This window comes from Podarcis raffonei, chromosome 3 (genome assembly GCF_027172205.1).
Source record: "Podarcis raffonei isolate rPodRaf1 chromosome 3, rPodRaf1.pri, whole genome shotgun sequence".
Taxonomy (NCBI): Eukaryota; Metazoa; Chordata; class Lepidosauria; order Squamata; family Lacertidae; genus Podarcis; species Podarcis raffonei.
In genome coordinates, this window is record NC_070604.1 from 29122143 (window position 1) to 29137591 (window position 15449).

At 43.8% G+C, this 15449-nt stretch overlaps 1 long non-coding RNA gene across 1 annotated transcript; it reads left to right on the forward strand.

Moving 5' to 3' along the window:
- The first annotated feature begins 10505 nt into the window (after positions 1-10505).
- On the forward strand, positions 10506-14989 carry LOC128410142 (uncharacterized). Its single transcript, XR_008329396.1, has 2 exons — positions 10506-10570; positions 14450-14989. It is a non-coding gene; the product is annotated as an uncharacterized LOC128410142 (long non-coding RNA).
- The last annotated feature ends 460 nt before the right edge of the window (positions 14990-15449 follow it).

Genomic DNA, 15449 nt, shown 5'->3' on the forward strand with positions numbered 1-15449 from the left:
AACAACATGCAGAGGACCACATTCCTGATTTACACAACAACTTAATCGTGTTATAAAATCGTGTCTGTATACCAGCCCCTTAAAGAACACTGAAGTATATATATAATATCATCTAAGATGTGTCCTGAATGAATCATGAGCTGTTTTTTTTAAAGCAAATATTGAATAAATAGGTAAAGGTAAAGGTACCCCTGCCCGTACGGGCCAGTCTTGACAGACTCTGGGGTTGTGCGCCCATCTCACTTAAGAGGCCAGGGGCCAGCGCTGTCTGGAGACACTTCTGGGTCACGTGGCCAGCGTGACATCGCTGCTCTGGCGAGCCAGAGCCGCACACGGAAACGCCGTTTACCTTCCCGCTAGTAAGCGGTCCCTATTTATCTACTTGCACCCGGGGGTGCTTTCGAACTGCTAGGTTGGCAGGCGCTGGGACCGAACAACGGAGCGCACCCCGCCACGGGGATTTGAACCGCCGACCTTTCGATCGGCAAGCCCTAGGCGCTGAGGCTTTTACCCACAGCGCCACCCACGTCCCTATTGAATAAATAACAAGTGCTAAATATTTATTAAGTTCATTTTATCTCCTACAGTTTACTACAAATAATATGTTTATGAACAGCTAAGCATTCCCAGTATGACCAGTACGGTAGAGCAAGTCTTGTTTGTTTGCTCCCTTTTTGACGAGCAAGGCAGTTATTTGATTATTTGATTTCTGTGCCCTTCTCCTAATGCAATGCTATCAGAAGGCCAAAACCACAACTTAAATTACATTGCTACGGTACTAAAAAAAATGTTGAGAGGAATAGCCTGTGCAAACAGCTGTCTACTGCTGTGTCGTGGTGACTCATGACTCTTCCTGTGCTACTTTGCCATTGCAAATCACTTCGAAATTATAGTAAGCTGATGGGAGTTGGAGCCCAACAGCAACTGTAGGGCTACCAAGTTAGCCACCGCTTTTGCAAACATTTGTTTTCTTCCATGTATTTCTAAACGGCCAACTCATTGAGTGACCAGGCAGTGACAGCCCCAGCCCCCAGGGTACATTAGGAAGGAATAAAGACTCCGACAACATTGTATGGAATCAAAATTAGGCCACAACTTTATTAAACTTCTGAATGTAGGAAGACCTTGGCTTAGGCCTTGGGTGTGTATCCCTCCTAGCCCCACAGCCGGGGGGAACTGGGGCTCATCGGGGTAAATGGGATATGGGGGTGTTCTGCGAGACGTAAGTGTAGCAGGCAGCCAAGCCCATATCCCCGAACGCAGGGTAGTTCACTGACGACCTTTCAGTGTATGGCCAGTGACACCCATATATATATATAACCCCTTTAAGAGGGGGACCCTGGAATCGCTGCCACGGAGGGGTGAGTCACCACTTCACACCATGCCCCCCCAATATAGGGAAGAAAAGACTAAAGGATTCCACCCAAGGTCATAAGCGCCAAAGTTGTGACGAGTTGCTGCGGGGAAGACAGAACCTGCCAATGTAGAAGAAGAAGAGTTTGGATTTGATATCCCGCTTTATCACTACCCAAAGGAGTCTCAAAGCAGCTAGCATTCTCCTTTCCCTTCCTCCTCCACAACAAACACTCTGTGAGGTGAGTGGGGCTGAGAGAGTTCAGAGAGAAGTGTGACTGGCCCAAGGTCACCCAGCAGCTGCATGTGGAGGAGCAGGGAAGTGAACCCGGTTCACCAGATTACAAGTCTATCGCTCCTAACCACTACACCACACAATTTCTTCCCAGTCCTTCAACAGCAGCCAGTCAAAGACCGGAGCAGCGCCCGCTAAACAGAAAGAAAAAGTTAACCTGCAAACAAGAAACATTCAACAAAGGGAGGGTAGGGAGGGTGAATCTCCAGAGCTGAGACTGCCTGGCTATTGTCGGCTCCACCCCTTATTTATAAATGGGGCTGGCCCCACCTCCCAGCAAGAAACTTGATTACTGAGGCTGGGCGTGAACCTCCAAAAATTAAAACTGAGAGGCAAGCCAGCCCCTGTTTGCCAGTAAGCTCCCTGGGAACTGTAGCACCAGGCGCGATCCCACAAAGGACACCCACAATGTAAAGTGTGAGTGCTCATTAGCCAAAATCATGGAGGTGAAAGCAAAGTAACAGGTAAAAGATCAATACACAGTATGTGGTGGTGTAAAATAAAGTAATTGTTCTTGTTGTTTAGTCGTTTAGTCGTGTCCAACTCTTCGTGACCCCATGGACCAGAGCACGCCAGGCACTTCTGTCTTCTACTGCCTCCCGCATTTTGGTCAAACTCATGCTGGTAGCTTCGAGAACACTGTCCAACCATCTTGTCCTCTGTCATGCCCTTCTCCTTGTGCCCTCCATCTTTCCCAACATCAGGGTCTTTTCCAGGGAGTCTTCTCTTCTCATGAGGTGGTCAAAGTATTGGAGTCTCAGCTTCACGATCTGTCCTTCCAGTGAGCACTCAGGGCTGATTTCCTTAAGAATGGAGAGGTTTGATCTTCTTGCAGTCCATGGGACTCTCAAGAGTCTCCTCCAGCACCATAATTCAAAAGCATCAATTCTTCGGCGATCAGCCTTCTTTATGGTCCAGCTTTCACTTCCATACATCACTACTGGGAAAACCATAGTTTTTACTATACGGACCTTTGTTGGCAAGGTGATGTCTCTAAAGCACCACAAAATGGTAACATCATAAAATGCCGAACAAATGACCATATAGTGACACACACTCTTGTGAATTAGTTCCAAACGGCATCCCTTATAGCACTCATTATCACCAGAACACTGGCCGACCCATCTCTTTCTTCGGATAACGATCAAGGGCTTTGGTGAGCCATATTGGGAAGTTCACATTTAAAGGAAAATAAACCGGGCAAAATAGTGGCTGAAACGCCAGATCTCTAACCTCCGCCCCCACCCTTCACCGCCTCGCTCCCCTCAGCTGAACAGGCTCAACAACTGGCAGCTCTTAAATTTAGACAGCCTTGGGGTAAACGTGCAAATAAGCTGCAAATTAAGCATCCCTTGACAGATGGAAGTTTGCGGGATGATAAAGACCAGACCCAGCCTATAGCACAGTGCTGACAAGCGAAGGATTACACCGTCTATGGGAGTGTGAGCCACGTGTTCGAAGTGCCTCATCACAAAGGAAGGTACATGCACTCAGATAATCCCTCAACTCCCCTCCCCCATTGCGGTGATTTATTACCAGCAACACTCACCGCAGTCAAAATACTGAGCCCACCTAACACCTCAAAGTCTTAAGCCGGTACTCCTCTACACAGGAAGTTGCTAGTTTTGTAACCCCCCACAGAAGGACTACAGGATTTCTTAGCAAGCAGCTTGAGTTAGAGATGTCCATTGCCATGGATGCAATCTAAGGACTTCAAGGGCCTCTAATAAATTCATCTGAATCTATGGATTTGGAACCAAGGCCACATGGGTCTTAGGTATTCAGAACCCTACATGGGCAGTTTAGACTGTGAAGTATACTCGGAGTCGAGAGTGGATTTCATGCTCTTTATTCAGCTCATAGTGGGGAGGAAGAATGGAAGTTCCCCCAGAATGTCTGCTTTATATACATTATTGTTATGTACTGAGTTGAATAGGATCCAAAATGCAGCAGTCTGATTGGTCCTAGAACAATAGGATTCAGAATGCAGCAGTCTGATTGGTCGTAGAACAATGCAGCAGTATGATTGGTTCGCAGGAGCCACCCAATCCAGCTCCAGATGGAAGTGAACCCACAACCTGATTGGCCTACAGGAGAATCCCGGAATTAGCCAATCACGTGGGGCCCATTGTGTAAATAATGTATATAAAGCAGACATTCTGGGGGAACTTCCATTCCTCCTCACCACTTTGAGCTGAATAAAGAGCATGAAATCCACTCTCGACTCCGAGTATATTTCAACAAGAGATCCAAAACAGTTTGTTACGACAGCAACCATGCAAGATTATCTGAATCCTATTGTTCTAGGATCAATCAGACTACTGCATTTTGGATCCTATTCAACTCAGTACATAACAGACTGCAAAACAAAAAGACTCATTCTTATAGGATAGTTCAGGTGCTAGAGCATGAGATTCTTAATTTTGGGGTCGTGCGTTCGAGCCCCACGTTGGGCAAAATGATTCCTGCATTTCAGGGGGTTGAATTTGATGACCCTCATGCTCCCTTCCAACTCTACAATCCTACGATTCTATGATTAGTTTTTATCTGCACAGCAGCAACGGATCAATGACACATTGCAAGAAATGAGGTGTACCTTGGTGTTTGCATTTTAATGCGGTTCATGTTTTTAGCTCCTAACCACGTTTGCCTCCTGACGCTATTGTAGGGATGGGAGGCACACTTTGCAGGGGAGAATCAGTAAGCAGGAGACTTTTCAGGCATGCCAATCACTTCACCACATCGCTTCCCACTGCCATTCCACCCACACGTATGGCCATTGGCTACAACACCAGAAATAATCCCATTTGGGGGAAATAAAAGCTAGAGAAGGGGTGGCTGGGGAATGTGGGAAGAGTCTAGCACACACACATTTGCTGTTTTGTGCAAACAAATCTCTTGTGCAAACAAGAGCCAGTGTGGTGTAGTGGTTAAGAGTGGTAGACTCGTAATCTGGTGAACCGGGTTCGCTTCCACGCTCCTCCACATGCAGCTGCTAGGTGACCTTGGGCTAGTCACACTTCTCTGAAGTCTCTCAGCCCCACTCACCTCACAGAGTGTTTGTTGTGGGGGAGGAAGGGAAAGGAGAATGTTAGCTGCTTTGAGACTCCTTCGGGTAGTGATAAAGCTGGATATCAAATCCAAACTCCTCTTCTTCTTCCATAGGTAAAGGTAAAGGGACCCCTGACCGTTAGGTCCAGTCGTGACTGACTCTGGGGTTGCGGCGCTCATCTTGCTTTACTGGCCGAGGGAGCCGGCGTACAGCTTCCAGTCATGTGGTCAGCATGACTAAGCTGCATCTGGCGAACCAGAGCAGTGCACGGAAACGCCATTTACCTTCCCGCCGGAGAGGTACCTATTTGTCTACTTGCACTTTGACATGCTTTCGAACTGCTAAGTTGGCAGAAGCAGGGACTGAGCAACGGGAGCTCACCCCATCGTGGGGATTCGAACCGCCGACCTTCTGTTCGGCAAGCCCTAGGCTCTGTGTTTTAACCCACAGCCTCACCCGTGTCCCCTCTTCTTCCATATACACACTCATAAGAAGCATTCATTTACCAGTGTAATGTATAGATACTCCTTTATGCACAATAGAGCCGTTATGCTTTTAAAAAAATTATACAGCCTAGAAAGTTAATCTCTCTGTTTACTCACACCACAGCACGCAGCCCAGCCATTCCCTAGTTCTGATTGTAAAACCTGGGGTAGATCTCTGGAAGACTGGCTAAGGTCAGGGAGTGGATCCGTCACAAACTCTCAGCTCTGTTCAGCTTCTGGACCACAAGGAAGACCGCCGCTGCCAAAAACCCTCATGAGCTACAGAAGCCCTGACGTGTGCAAAATCAGGGCTGGGCGAGTTGCCGCTCGATGTCATTTTTATCATTCCAATAAGCAACTCATTAGCAGACCTATTTTAATCTGCGAGATGTCTCTCTGTAGGTTGCTCAGGCTTACCCAGAGGCCTTGACATCCCAGCACTTGCTCCAAAGGCAGCGGCTGTTTTGGTTTGCTTAAGAACATGCCGTAGCTGTTCCCTTCGATAGGGAGTGAACACCAGGCTACTGAGACCTGAAGTCAATAACACTACTACCATGCGCGGGAAAGTGTAGCAAGCAACACTAGACTCGTGCTTCAAGTACCCTCTGCTCAGTAACTCTCATCCGGTAATCCTGCTATAATGCCAAACATCTTTTCATGTCTCCTCCAGCCTTGACCCACAGACCGGCACATTTCATATCTCTTCATCCAAGTGCATTCGTATGCTCTGGTATGGGGCTGATAAGTAAGATTAGTAGGGGTGTTTCTCTGCCACAGCTATGACAAATTCCATTCTCGATTTAGAACGGTCCCTCTTACTCCAGCATTTGTGCAAGAAGAGCAATGGGTGAGGTGTTATGACATGTTTATGGTGCTATACAGTTTTTTTTGGGGGGTCGCTTCCAAGTTTTGTAAGGAGAAATTCAAAAACAGAGGTTTGATGTTCACTTTTATGAATCTCCATCTGGATTTACAGTGGTCCTCGGATTAAGAACTTAATTTGTTCTGGAGGTCCGTTCTTAACCTGAAACTGTTCTTAACCTGAGGTACCACTTTAGCTAATGGGGCCTCCCGCTGCTGCCGCGCCGCCGCTATGCAATTTCTGTTCTCATCCTGAGGTAAAGTTCTTAATCTGAGGTACTATTTCTGGGCTAGTGGAGTCTGTAACCTGAAGCGTCTGTAACCCGAGGTACCACTGTATATATAAAAATTGATTTCCTTCCACTTATTTATTTAATGTTCATACTGTCCTTCAACTGTAGATCTCAGGGCAGCTCACAACATAAAATTACAATATAAAAACCACAAAATACTTAATGGAAATTCGATAAAAAGCAACAAATACCCCACCACCACCACCCACAACACATTTAAAATGATATTGGATGTGAAGTCCTGTTTCAAGAGGAATTTTTTACCTGGCACCTAAAGGCGGCAGCTGAGCCTCCCTGGGGAGAGCATTCCACAAACAGGGAGCCACCACAGAAAAGTCCCTTTCTCGCGTTGCCACCCTCCAGACCTCTCATGGAGGAAGCACATGAAGAAGGGCCTCAGGTGATGATCTCAGGGTGCGGGTAGGAGGTAAACAGGGAAAGCTCTTACAATAGTAGTTACAATGTATATATTCGGATAGGTTCTGAATAATAATAAAACTGCTGTTCTAGATTCTTCCGTTTTATGGGCATTGATGTATGCCACCAGTAACCTCGTTTATTTTTCTCGTTGTTTTTCATCGTTATACCACCTTCTTTTTTGAAAACTGCTTTGAGGGCTTTCTTTTACAATCAAGCAGGTTATAACTTTTATTAAATGAAACAAACAAAGAAAGAAAGAAACCTTAGGATTTGGAACAGTAGGTGGGTGGGGGATCGGGGGTAGCGAACCTGTGGCCCCGAAGAAGGTGGATTGCAAACTCCCATCATTCCTGGCCATTTGCCGTGCTGGCTAATGCTGAAAGGAGTTGGCATCCCCAAAAATATGGAAGGCCAAGGATTGCACATCCCTGAGATAGATGGTGAGGACAGGTGAAGAATATAGCCACAGTTGTACAAAAGAACACTACACCCATAACAACACGCTTGTTTACTAGCCTCTCCGACAAGAGTTCACTATGGAAAATCTACTCTCCCCAATGAACTGTTATGAGCAGTGACCTACTATGAACTTGTGTGATGTGACCATAAAATATGTTACAGCTCAGCAGAGTTTCATACAGTTCCAAAGAGCAGGGCAACACAGTCAACCACTTAAAAGAAATTGGTGCTGCCTGTCCCATTTATATACAAAATATGGGCATACGTGACTATGTAACTGCATCTTGTCCTATTTCAGATTGTTAAGCACTCGGCATTCTCTCCAGGAAATTAATAAGTTTATGAAGCAGCTGTTCCATCTACTAGGTTTAAAAAACAATACTGCTGTTGTAAACTACAGATTACAGTTTTTGAGGGGCGTAATCCCCTTAAAATTGGTCTTTCCCAGTTTTAATGGGAGAGCCTGTCATTCTAAGTTGGTGCATCTGAGCATCAAGGCTTAACAATATATGCAATTTTGGACCATAGGAAGACATGTGAAATTGATAATTGTTTATGCTGTTCGTCGTTCATTTATTGAAGCATGCTGCCCTGGGAATTCGGAGCTGATGGCATTCTCTGTAGTGTGCATTCTCAGCACTCAACGAAGACGGAACAATAAAAAGCATACAAAGAAAGATCACAGTCTTTTAAATGTTCACAATTCTCACTGGGGATGGGGGGAAAATAACAGTCGATTACTTATGTCTTTGAACAGCACACAACAGAGAAAAAGACTGAATTACTGAATATAAAGGCAATAGGGTCAGTTGATTCCTGCTGTTTCTGACTCGCTTGTGCACATACATAAATGGCAGAATAAAAGAGTTTACCTTACAGCAGGCGTGCAAAAAATAATGGGGAACCACAAACATTACTTAGGGTGGATAAAGGAGGAAGGGGCTCTTGTAGGAAAGCCCATGACCCATGTACAATATTCTCACATGTTCAGGCTGTTCTCTTTAGGACTGGGAGATATATCAATATAGCGTTCAAAACCAGTTTGAAGTCCGTATCGTGATATCGGTTTCATAATTTTTGACCTGGCAATATATTGTGAATCATGGTGTGTGTGTGTGCTATGCAAAAATGACACTGTGGGAAAAACTGTGAAGCCAGCCAATGCCTCTACATAGCTCCATCCTTATTTCAGATATTGTGGTATATCGGTATATCGTGATGTTTAGCTGGTGATATATCATGATGTTGAAAACTAGGGTTGCTGTATTTCAAAAAATGGAAATCCAGACACAAAACTAAACTTTTGTCTAAAATTGTGGAGCTTTCCTTCCAAAAAAAAAAAAAAATGAAATAGGGAACTACGGAATGAGCTATTTTTAAGGAAATTCACCAAAATCTAGATTTCTGACATGGGATGCCATACGTCCAGATTTTCCCAGACATTTCAGCGATTTCTGCCTGGACACTGTTTCCAACTGCCATATTCAAGCTATGGGAAATTCTGGATATATGGCAGCCCTATGAAAACCAGATATCGGCCAGCCCTAATTTTCTTATCTCCTCATACTTACACATCCACCATTCTCCCATACATTGGCACACATACATTTCATGGACTTGCCCACACAAGGAACCTCAACCGCATGCTTGTATTCAAGCGCACTCACATAACCACCCTAAACAAGTTTTACCTCAGAGTCTCTCTCCCCTATTATTCTCAGGCGCTGACTCTGTGGGAATGAAAAACTCATATTACCATGGCACGAATAATTACTTACCACAGCCCAAGAACGAAAGTTAAAGGGCCTGTCTAGAACAACACGAAAGCGAGGAGGAAAGGAGCCTATAGATTGTTTTCCCAACTAGTTTCTGTTTCTTTTAAATCTACAGGAACTCCTGGATCCTGCCGAGGCACATAAAACCAAGTGAAAAATAGGCAGAGATTTCATCGGTAATGACTGAGGCACAGGGCATTTCCTGAGGATTAATGGCTGCCTGGGAATGGGTGAGGCCAGCACTGCAACTGTCAGCCATTAGCTCCAGCTGCCCATTAATTCCCAAGACATGTTCTGCACTGGCATAACCATTACTATTATAGGCTTAAGGCGAATAAGTGCATTATAATTATTTTTTTGTTGACCATGGGAGTTTTTAATGATGATTTGGGGACATTTCCGAATAATTAATGTCTTCTGCATTGGTTACTGTTATTTGAATCCCCTTTCAGCAGCATGCTAACTATTTACATTTTATGCTGAAACTATTCATGGCTCCCATAGGCTGCATATATAAACGTAATGTTAAAACAGGAGTGGCAGCGGTTTTCTCTCCCCTAGGGTGCATCCAGCTTCCTCCTGCAATTGTCAAGTCAAAAACAGGCTTACATCCTAGTGTCCTGAGCGTTGATTCAGGGCAGGTCCAAATTCTACATTTAAAGCACATCCAACACACATTAAAATTACACCAGTTCCCCCAAAGAATGCTGGGACCTGTAGTTGGATAATAAGAATGCTGAGAACCGATTTATATCCAATGCCCTTTTAAAATGTGTTGGGGCTGAACATGGATTAAAAGCCATATAAGGAAACTTAGTAGTGTCAGTTGAGAGTAGTGTCAGTTGAGTGCTGGTGGTTGCTAGGTTGCGGAGGTCCTTGTGACACGCCCTTCATTGTGACACCTCCCTCTGCTGGCTCCTTGGTTGCAGAGTTCAGTGGCCAGGTTGCTCACCAGAGCAAAACGGTTTGAGCATATTACACTGATCCTGGTCCAACTGGACTGGACTGGCTACCAATTAGTTTTGTGGCCCAATTCAAAGTGCTGGTTTTGACCTACAGAGCTTTAAACAGCTCAGCTCCGTAATACCTCAAGGACTGCCTCTTTCCATATGAACCTACCCAAACCCTGAGATCATCTTCTGAGGCCCTTCTTCATGTGCCTCCCCCTCGAGAGGTCTGGAGGGTGGCAACACGAGAACGGGCCTTCTCTGCAGTGGCTCCCCATCTGTGGAATGCTCTCCCCAGGAAAGTTTGCTTGGTGCCTTCATTATACACCTTTAGACACCAGGCAAAAAGGATCCTTTTTAACCAGGCCTTTGGTCGATCTGATTGACATCCAGTGCCCTCTTAAAATGTGTTGGGGGTGAACATGGATTAAAAGCCATATAAGGAAACTTGGTAGTGTCAGTTGAGAGTAGTGTCAGTTCAGTGCTGTTGGTTGCTAGGTTGCGGAGGTCCTTGTGACACGCCCTTCATTGTGACACCTCCCTCTGCTGGCTCCTTGGTCACTAGGGCTCTAGAGGCATAGCCATCTCCTTTAGTTTGATCATTCAGGGACTGAGAAAGTGGATGGAGATGTAAGGAGACTTTCTCATTAGCATTGGCATTCTGTGCTGATAATGCTCCCTGATAATGGCTCTTTTGGCGGGAAGGCAGGTTATTGGCTTGTTGTTTATATTCTGATTATATATTTTGTGGTTTTTATGTTGATCTTTTCTGTGAACAGCCCTGAGACCTCCAGGTATATGGCGGTAAAGTGAATTGGCTTCAGTACTACCAAATTAATGAATTATTTAAGATTGATAAGAGAAATGGTTTTGCAACAGAAAAAAACAAATTGGAAACGGAGTTGTTAGACGTTAATGTCAAGAATATGTCTAAAATGTATAATTTGTTGTTGGAGTATACAAAGGATGAACAACGTAAATCGGTTATGATTGATTGGGCACAAGATGTGGGACATAATATAATGATGGAAGATTGGGAGAGGTTATGGAAGAAAGGGATTAAGTTTACTGCATGTACGATGTTAAAGGAAAATATAATGAAAATGATGTATAGGTGGTATTTGACCCCTGTTAAATTAGCTAAGATTTATTATAACTGTGATAATTTATGTTGGAAATGTAAAGAAAAGGAAGGTACCTTTTATCACATGTGGTGGACTTGTCCCAAGGTGAAAGACTTCTAGGAAAAGATTTATAATGAATTTTAAAAAATGATGAAATATACATTTATAAAGAAACCAGAGGCCTTTCTCCTCGGAATAACAGGTGCTGAATTGCCCAAGAAAGATGTAAATGTATTTTTGTATGCCACAACTGCCGTTCAAATTTTAATAGCCAAGAAGTGGAAAACACAAGAATTACCAACTGTGGAAGATTGGCAGATGAAGATGATGGACTTTATGGAGCTAGCTGACCTTACCGGAAGGATCCGCGACCAGAAAGAAGAGGAATATCAAGAAAAGTGGAAGAAATTTAAAGACTATTTGAATAAATATTGTAATATTAAAAATTAGAAGTTACTTGAAAGTACTAAACAGGCCTAGGATTAAATTAGGAGTTAGTTAAATAAATGAGACCTATAATCTTAAGAAAAGTTAAGAAATCTGATTATAAATCGAATATTGTTTTTGAATAATGATATTGGAAAGCTGTGACACTCAGATACAAGGAAATTCAGATGGAAGGAACTAGAGGAAGTCAAATAATATGTTTATGAGATTGGAATTTTAACTAATCAATTAATTTGTGTTGTCTGTGTTTGCTGTTATATTTTGTTGTTGTTTTTATATTACTTTTGTTTTATTTGTTTTACAGTATGTGTTTTATTTGTATGAAACTAAATTAAAAAATTATTGGGGGGAAAAAGAGAACTGGCAAAATGCAGAACTGGCAAAACTGACATATAAGCTACGGGACAAGGATAACTGTGACTTTAAAGATGAATGGGAACCCTTTGCAAAGTATTTGAAGACGCAACAAAGCGAACTGGACTCCTTGGCTGGCTTTGAATAAACATTCACAAACTTTTTATTGATAATACTCAGCTAAATAGTTTGAGGATCTATACAACTTTGTAACATGCAGAAATCAGCATTCTCAGAGAAATCAAAGAATGGAACTGAGGGAAGTCGGGGGGGTGTGGGAGGGCGGGAGGAGGGAGGAGGGAGGAAAAATGGGGGGAAATAAGGATGATATGTTTCTGGATAATATGTTTTGTTTTAATTTGGAATAATTTTTTTTTTTAAAAAGTATCATGAGAACTGCAGCTCTGTGAGGGGAAACTAGTCACATGTAGACCTACTTTCATTCTATTGTCTTCCTTAGAGGGCTTTCTGCAAGTTCCCCCAACCGTCCAGAGTGGTCTTTCTCAACCTAGGCTCCCTAGATGTTTTTGGACTACAACTCCCATAAGCCCTGACCACTGACCATACTGAGTAGGAATGGTGGGAGTTGTAGTCCAACAACATCTAGGAACCTGTCATGGACTGGCTGGATGCATAGGTGTGGTGAGAGGCACCAGCTGGGGAGCCCCCAAGGGAGGAAGGTTCAGAGCCAGGGGGTTGGTGGTGGGATGACAATGAGTGGTCAGAGGGAGAAGAGCAGACAGAATGGAAGGAGGGGTTTCAGAAGCTGAAGAGGTAACAGGGTTTAGTGAGCAGGAAGAGGCTGTGGCAGGGAGCAGTCCAGAACTAGAGGCAGAAGTGGAGGCTAGAGAGGAGGGGGCCAAGAGACAGAGATGAGGCGGGCTGCTGAAGAAGCCAGGGGGTCTCCCCCTCCTGTGGTGACCAGCTCCTCTCCCTGCTGGTCTCCTAGAACCAGAAGAAGTTTGAAGAGGGCAGAACAGAGACAGATGCTTTGATGGAGTCTCAGATTGCTCAGGAAGAAACTAGAGGAGGAGAGCAATGGGAAGGTGAGAACCTTCAGTCCTTGCAACTGCTTCATTGGGGCAAGACCTACTGGGAAGTGTTGCTGTGATCCCTAGGCCTGCACTGTTTCGGTTTCTTTGAATAAAGAGTTAACTTCACTGACACCTTGTGAGTTATTACAGACCCTCGTCCGACTCTTGCCTTTGTGGGACTCATGGTTGGGAAAAGCTGGTCTAGAGCTCTCATCTAAAACAGGGCCTTTTCTGAAATGGCGGCTCCATAGAACCCCATCCCGTCCTTGTTGGCGTTTCATTACCAGATGAAAGCCACTCTTTTTCCAAAGGCTATTTGCTAACATTTGAGGAAATCTATTCTTGCTTTTCTCCTTGCTAGCTTTTCCACTGTCTAACTAATCAGTTATTATTTGCCAGCTGTTGCTTCAGCTGCTTGAACATGGTGTTTTATTTGTCTGTGGTTTTTAGTAATTGTTTAAATTTGTGTTCTGGTGTTTCAAGTGGTTTACAACCACAAACCATCTTGTGAGACCTTATGAATTAGGTATAGCAGACATCTTATGCCCTGCGGATGCTGTTGAACTCTGACTCCCATCTGCTACATTGGCCAGTAGTCATGGATGGTGGGTGTTGTAGTCCAGTAACGTCTTGGGTGGGGGACACTTTGGCTACCCCTGTTTTAGATCAAAAGATGGGGTGTGCAAGTAAAAACAGGAGGAGGGCTCTTGGAGTCTGCTTTTTATAGCATCTATCTATTTCACTCAGTATTGTCTAGGTATTGATTGACAGGCAGTGGCTGTCTAGAGTTTCAGACAATAGGTGATGCTAGCTTGGGACTTAATTCCTGTGTTCCACCACCAAGCGATGGTCCTTCTCATAATGTAAAAGGCACCAGCTAATCAACGCAGCACTGCCTTCAGATCCTGGGAAATTGTATTAAGAGAATGTGATGGATTTGGTTCCTGAGAGGTCCCGCTGCTCAAATAATGTTGTGTTTGTACAGGGCTTCAAAGTCTGCAACTTTACAACATAGCCTCCAGGCAAAAAATACTCATCTGTGACCAAATACCAGCTTGATTGTTTAGAGATGAAAATTGCCAATGGGTGTTCCAATTGTTGCACAGTTCCTTTCAAGCATGGACTTTGTCCAGTCACTATATACTTGGTAAAAGCAACAACATTGTTATCACTACCAGAGAGTTTTTCAAACTTTTTCACCCATGGCAAACACTCTCCCGTTTCCCAGATTCATTCAGTTTCTTGGCAGTCGAGTGAACTATTGACAGAGTTTAGCATGTTCTGTTTCGTATCAGCTTTACTTGTCCTATGCCATAAGACTACTGCTCACATTTCACTGATAGCAGGATGGGACTCTTATTTCCACATTACGCCGTCCTGATATAGTTAAGAACTTAAGTTTCATGTAAACGAATAAGAATAAGGAGCAGAAGTATGCACAGATAATATTTAAGAAAAACCAATACTTTCAGACAACATGCGCACACATCTAACGAAGCCCGACACTTCAGATCATAAAGAACTCTCCCTTCTTTCTTTTACTAACTCAGTTTAGGCAACGGATGTCTATTCATCTTATCAGCATTTACAATCAACTGATTTGTAAGAGGAAACGTACGAGTCCAGTGATGAATGTAAATCTAGACAGCAATAGTAGCTCTGCGTTCTTACTCTAGACATTTTCTACTTTGACAACCTACGAGGGAGCATATAAAAGCGGCGAAGGAAATGCAAGACATCTGTAACAAAACCAGTGAGCATGCTATTGATTTGTTTCCCTTGCTGGTGTGGTCCCAGCGTTGGACAGCTTTCTCCAGAGAAATGAGTTACATAAACAAGTCCGGTGGAGAACATGAAATTCCACTTCCATTCATCTTCTTGATTTTGCAAGCACCACATTCTGCAAACCCCATGCCAGCAAAGGCTCTTGGATCAGGCCTTGAATTCTTTCTGGATCCTTAAGGGAGGAGATATCGGAGCTGGCCAAGAATCTAAGTGGAAACTGATGACAGAAACTGACATTAATCAGCTCCACAGTATGTTCTGCCCAGCAGGTTTCTTCCAATAAATCAAAGCCCTTGAAATCTAAATGGCATTTAACTATTAGAGAGCAACTGTTCCTTGTGGTCTGGAGCTGATAGAAATGATTAATTTAATATTTAATTTTAAAATGCAGCCGCTCTGTTTATACAGCATCCTCATAACCTATTATGTACTTAAGGATGCACACAAACAGTCAGATTCCCTGCTTGCAAAACTAACAGTCTAACTTGAAACACAGGATGAGTTTATCCACATGCGTGTGGTTTGTTTTGTTTTCAAATCCTTCTATGGTTTGTCACCTTTGTTGGAGAGCACACATCTCCTTTTTAAATCAGATTCTTTTCTGGAAGTGAACAAACGTGAGTCCCTTCTTCCCTTGTTACTATTGTAGTCTGCTAATGGCCTGTTGGGGTGTGCTGCAACACAGCACAGTCACCAATTGCAAAATGTATGGGTCTTTGACCACAAAACCTCACCCTGAAATCCAATAAACTTGCATGGAAGGAA